Raw genomic sequence first — 6,139 nt, 5'->3', positions numbered from 1 at the left:
GGCAGATCCTGCAGTTTGGGAAGTAGCTACCCAAATGGAGGGACAAAGCGGGGGCTTACCCACGAGAAAGTAATAGGGAAATGGCCTGGCTTGGGCATATAGCCAAGGGCCATAGGGGGGGATTGTAAGGGGACAAAAATAACTTCTTAGAATTAAAAGTTAGAAGTAACTATAACTTAGAATTAAAATTCGTGGAAAATAAGTTTGTCTCCTATCCTTGCTCAAGAAGGTAGGACCCTGATAAGACAGGAACTGTAAAGCTAATAAGCTGGTCTTGTGTCCTCGCTTAAGATAAGGCACGACATACAGATTCTCAAAGCATGATGTAAGCACCTCCTGGCCAGAGCAGAAACAGATAAATTAGCCCGCGAATACTGTTAAGATGGGTTTCTGTGAACCATTCAGCAACCTCCCTGATTAGGGGCAGCGAATGGACACAGCCCTTCGCCTATTCTGTAGACCAATCAATGATCGTAGAAGGGGGGTGCACGCCTCAAGTTAGGATATAATTGCTGCACGTATTTGATACTCGGTGGAAGAATCCTTTCTCTGGGATGAGACTGAGATTTTCCCCTTGCATATGCTTGAATAAAGATCGTGAAACTTATCCAAGGTGTTCGTCTGGTGAATTCGTGGTTGCTATAGGGCAAGTGTCGACCCCTTAACTCAGGGGGTCCGCTTGAGAGGAGGGAAGACTTCTCTTTTACCCCAACAGTTTCAATGATCTCATTAGATAAGGAAAAGTTATTACAATGCCACACTTAACTTCATCCTGCTGTGCCTCTCATCACATCCCCATCACTCTGCATTCCCTACCCTACTCCTGCACATCCTTACACACGCCAACATATCTTGCACCTCCACCTCCACTCTCTATCTACAATATCACATACCCATTTCACTAGCCACCCCTCATCCTAGTGCAATCATACCAACTAACAACACACAAGGGTAGCCACTTCAGTTGTTTTAGCCAATGTTCATGTAAATTTCTGTTAATGTGCTGTCAAACATTATGGGCTAGAAATTGGGTATCGCCCCATTTGGGGCACTAACTTTTGAAAAGTAGAAAAAGTAGAGCCAGGCGCTAATGATTCTTTCCTGCCGGGAAATTCAGCTTCAGCGCTCCAGGAGGGAAGTGGAGCACTAAATCAAGCCCTAGCCACTTCTCTGAGGGCACTAAAGTCCGAGAGCGGGGTGGTAGCGGCAGAGCGCTGAACAATTTGGAGCGCATCGCTAATGGCATCAGAGGCTGCTTCCCTCGCTTAAAGGGAAGGGCCAATGATGGTACCCAACCCACTTGTCAGCAGTTCTGTTTTGCAAGGCTGGAAGGGGTTTTCCTTGAGAGATTTCCTTGAGGTTTCTCTCTCTAGAGGCTCTCTCTCTTGCACAATAAACCTTGAGTGGTTCGACCCACTCGCCCCTTAGATTCTATACTCTGGACTTAGGCGCAGGAACTACAATGTAGAGAAAACTCTTGTAGACCAAGTTTGATGAAACAAAATGAAATTTTATTGCATAAGGAAAAATATCAAATCAAATGCAAGCAGATAAGGGAGTACATGGGAGGGAAAAACACACAAACAAATCATAACGACACAGTACTAACTAAAGCAAATACAGGCATCTTATACTCTACAAAGATCATCATGAAATAAGGAAACACACGGAACATCGAGGGACAACAACTCATGTTAATTGTACCCTTAAATCCACCCCCTTATTAAACCTATCTAGATCTGATTGTGAAGGGCCAGAAACATGCTCACCAATCCCACTAGGAAGTGCACGGTTTTGAAATCGAGTCTGTGTTTGGTCCTTTCAGGCGTTTCGTCTCCACGTGGATCGTGGAGCCCTTGCGAGCTGCGCCACACCTCTCTCCTGAGGTGGGGGTCAGGGGCGGCTGGACACTGGCGGGCCTGGATGTCGGTGGGGTCGAGGATCATCGGCTCGACCCTGGTTAGAGGAGCCTTGGGCTGGCTCCCATCACTTCTTCAGTTTCTTTTCTCTTCTCCTGAGCCGGGGTGGCTGGAAGGTTTCTTTTCTCGGGACCTTTATTTTTTTGTCTCTTCTCCCAAGTTGGGTCAATGGCCTCTCATTCCGGCAATGGCCCGGGGATGGTCGATGATCTCCCGATGTGTTTCCCTGGGGCGGAACGCTGGTTTCGAGACGGCCTTTTCGATGTTGGCTTTCTTCTTCCTCCTGCGATTGCCTGCTTCTTCTTCTGGGTGTCCGGATTCAAGCTGCGTGTTTCCAGCTCGCCAACCCTGCGTCTGCCTGTGTGTAACTGTGTGTGTGAGCCCAACTGCCGAAAAAGTCTTCCAGATATACTTTCTTCCAGAAACCTCCGTCTCCCGCCCAAAATCAGGTTAGTCTTTGTTTTAATTTTGGCGGGCTGGGAGCACAGTGGGGTAGTCATTATATTTTAAAATGTCTTAAACGGCTGGTAAGAGGCCCATCTCTGGTCTGGAATTACCTTCATTGTTTTTAATGTCCTGCTGATCTCATTATCTAGTCCTGGGTGCTGTTCTCATGAATATGAAATTGTCCCCTTTTGTCTGGGTCAACATTTTGATGGCCTCTGTCTCCAGGCCGATCTTGGCTGGATCTGCATCTAATCCATATGCATACGTGTGGGTCTGGTTTCGTTCTCTCAGAAATGGCTTCCAGAACTTACTGTGGGTTGAATCCACAAATCCGTCTGAGGTTGCGCAAGAACCATTTTAAAGTGTCCCAATAAGCTGGTCACATGGTATGGCAGCCATTTTGTATGCCCCTTTTTCTGGGCTTCTTTTAAAACAGTCTTTAAAATCATGGCCTCTTCTGCCATTTGACCCTTATTAATATAAAGTCCAATTTTGCGAATCCTACAAGGTGACCTGGGCAACTTCCATTACAGCCCCAAACACTCTCACAAAGTGGAGGGCTTGGACATCTTGTAGCAATGAAACATCAAAAAACTTTCAGCTGGCAATAAACTGGTGCAAATAATAAAGGTTGGCCTACCAGAAAGCCATTCCTTTTAATTAGCGCTCCCCAAGTGGCCAGCCAAGTTGACAAGGCCTCCTCTTCCTGCTGTTGTTCACACTCGGCGATACAGCAGGGGGGCGGGAGGCAATTTCACATCCGGGGCGATAACAGGGCACTGCGCACTTTATGACATCATGATCTGCAAGGCGCTAGAGGCCCAGATGGTAAGAGTTACCACCAGCGTTAAACTGGCACTGAAGTTCTCGGGTGTCGCTGAATTCGTTGCATCTGGTCACTAACCCCAGGCACTAATGGGAGGTGCTAACCAACTGAATTTCTCCCCCAAAGTATATTTTTCAACGCTTTGCATTCTTGGACAGATTTGGAAGTGGCTTAGTGGGTTGCAGTGAATGGTGAGACTTAACGGTACCTCCCACAATAGAGATGAGTGTGAAAGGAATGGCTTGGTCATTGTAGGGATGCTTTATGGTGTTGATGTGGAGTGGTGCCAACCTGGCGCATCATGTGGCAGCCATATGGTTGTACAGCATAAAGTTAACTAAATCTGGCCATGATGAGGCCATCCCTGGCCTCCCTGGCAGCAACATGCTCGGCTGCTGATGCCCTCTGTCCTGTGCAGCATCAGGTGATTGCGGAGAAGGTTGGTGTTGTTGTTCATGCTGCTGGTGTGCCTGGTGATGCTGGTGCGCCTGGTGCTGCTAGTGTTGAGGCTTATCATGGTCCGATTCTGAGGACCACAGTGAGAGAGTATAAAGTGCATCCGTGTTGATGAAATAGATAGCAGGTGAAGTAGAGATGGCAGAAGCATTCTGTCAATGGTGAGAGAGTTCTTCCAATGAAGTGAGACTGGATGGAGACTTTGCTGGAAAGACTTGCAACCTGCAGAATTCGTGCTGGGAATGGACTGAGCAACAGCTTCTGCCTGAGAAAAGTGATCATCTGTCAGGTGGGAGCTTTTACTGTACATTTGATGCTGTCAAGTAATCAGCTGGAGCAATGGCCATGGAACTTCCGCTGCAGGTTGACAGACGTGCTTCCCGAGCAATGTGGTTGCCGTGGCCATGCAGTTCAATTTAAAAAGTAAGTTATAAAAGCTTGTTAGGAGTCTGACAACTAGCTGTGAATCATCTCAATTGGGTTGCCCGCCGCTGTCAGTCAGGTCGGTTTTGCGATGATAGACGCGCCTGGGGGAAATAACAACTTTCCCTCCCGACCCACCATCGGTCGCGCCTGCTACCACCCCGGAAAATTCCGGCCATAGAGTACAAAAGCCAGGAAGTTATGCTAAACCTCTATAAAATACCATTCCGGCCCCAGCTGGAGTATTGTGTCCAATACTGGGCACCACACTTTAGGAAGGACGTGAAGGCTTTGGAGAGGGTACAGAAGAGATTTTCTAGAATGGCTCCAAGATTAAGGGATTACGTGGATAGATTGTAGAAGCTGGGGTTTTTCTCCTTAGAGCAGAGAAGACTAAGAGAAGATTTGATAGAGGTGTTTAACATCATGAAGGGTTTAGAGAGAGTAAACAAAGAGAAACTGCTTCCAATGGCTGAAGGGTCGGTAACCAGAGGACACAGATTTAAGGTGATTGGCAAAAGAACCAGAGGCAACATGAGGAAAAACTTTTTTATGCAATGAGTGGTTAGGATTTGGAATGCACTGCCTGATGTGATGGATACAGATTCAGTAGTAGCCTTCAAAAGGGGATTGGATAAAGACTTGAAGGAGACAATATTGCAGCGATATGGGGAAAGGGCAGGGGAGTGGGACTTACTGGATTGCTCTTCGAAAGAGCTGGCACAGACATGATGGGCCAAATGGCCTCCTCCTGTGCTGTGCTATTCTATGATTCTATGAAACCCCACAAATTTCTGCGTTTACTGTAAGTAGTGCAATTTTCTGACCAAGTACAACAATTTAGCATTAAAAGTTTTGGAGGCAGTGAAAATGCTGGTTTGTGAATGATAACAAATCACTTGCAGCAACTAATCATTTCTCCTATTCATCAGATTGTGCTTCCAACCATGAACTCGGATGCCCTCCTGCCCAGAAGCATTTCCAGGAAGAAGCTTTTGAAGAAGCCATTTCTTGTACTTGCTATTAATTCAAGTAATTAAGTTTCATACTTGAATCAAATGTCTGGCACTGGATCTGGAATTTCAGCTGATGTTTCAGTAAGTATGCCATTCAATATCTGTGCTTTATTCATAGAGGCATGACACATTCTGCTCAAGAGATGGAATCATAGGTTCAACCTAACGTTGGTGGTGATATCAGACTTGTACCTCTGCCAACCTGATGACAGGGTGTCTTCAGCTTGAGAATTAACATAGAGAAAAGTTTCCTTAAATACTTCAGTTGTCTATTTGATATTTGAGCTACGGGGGGGTCAAGGGTTATGGGGAACAGGCAGGAAAGTGGAGTTGAGCCAAGATTAGATCAGCCATGATCTTATTGAATGACGGAGCAGGCTCGAGGGGCCAAATGGCCTACTCCTGTTTCTATTTCTTATGTTCTTATTGTTCCAAGCTACTACATTGCTTTCACTTTAAATTTAATATGACATGTTTATGAGTCAGTGCCTAATATGCAACTGTTTTGATGGGAAATGATACTCTGAAGTAGATATCGATCAGAAGCATTTTTTCCTGCCTCAGACCATTCCAATTTCTCCTGGAATATCAAAAGCCAAACAATATTTTTGTTGATCCTTTTACATTACCAATGAAAAAAAAACATTTGGATGCAGGTTAAGTGCTGATAAGATGTGGCAACTGTTGCTTTTTTTTTAAAGTATTTTTCGGTGCTCAAGTTCAATATTACAAACATATGAACATACAAACAATATTAGACTTAAGTAAGCACTACCTTAGTAGGTTTGCAACCCAGCTGAATGAAGTTCTTTTGTATTTGTCTCAGATCACAATGTGATCATGGCAGCCTCGTTCTGTTCCGCAGTCTATAATTCATATCATCAATCAGAAGAATGGTGCACTTAAAAGCAAATGACCAACAAATGATGGATATTGCCAAAGCTACTGAGTGGCACGTCTAAAGCTATTATATGTATCAACTTTGTCCCATTCAGGTGATTTATAGTACTAGAATGTAAATAAGAGGTATGGATCACTGAAGTTGCAAGATT

This window comes from Somniosus microcephalus, chromosome 1 (genome assembly GCF_052327205.1).
Source record: "Somniosus microcephalus isolate GS21.2 chromosome 1, FLI_Smic_1.0, whole genome shotgun sequence".
Classification (NCBI taxonomy): Eukaryota; Metazoa; Chordata; class Chondrichthyes; order Squaliformes; family Somniosidae; genus Somniosus; species Somniosus microcephalus.
This window is presented reverse-complemented; position numbering follows the sequence as displayed.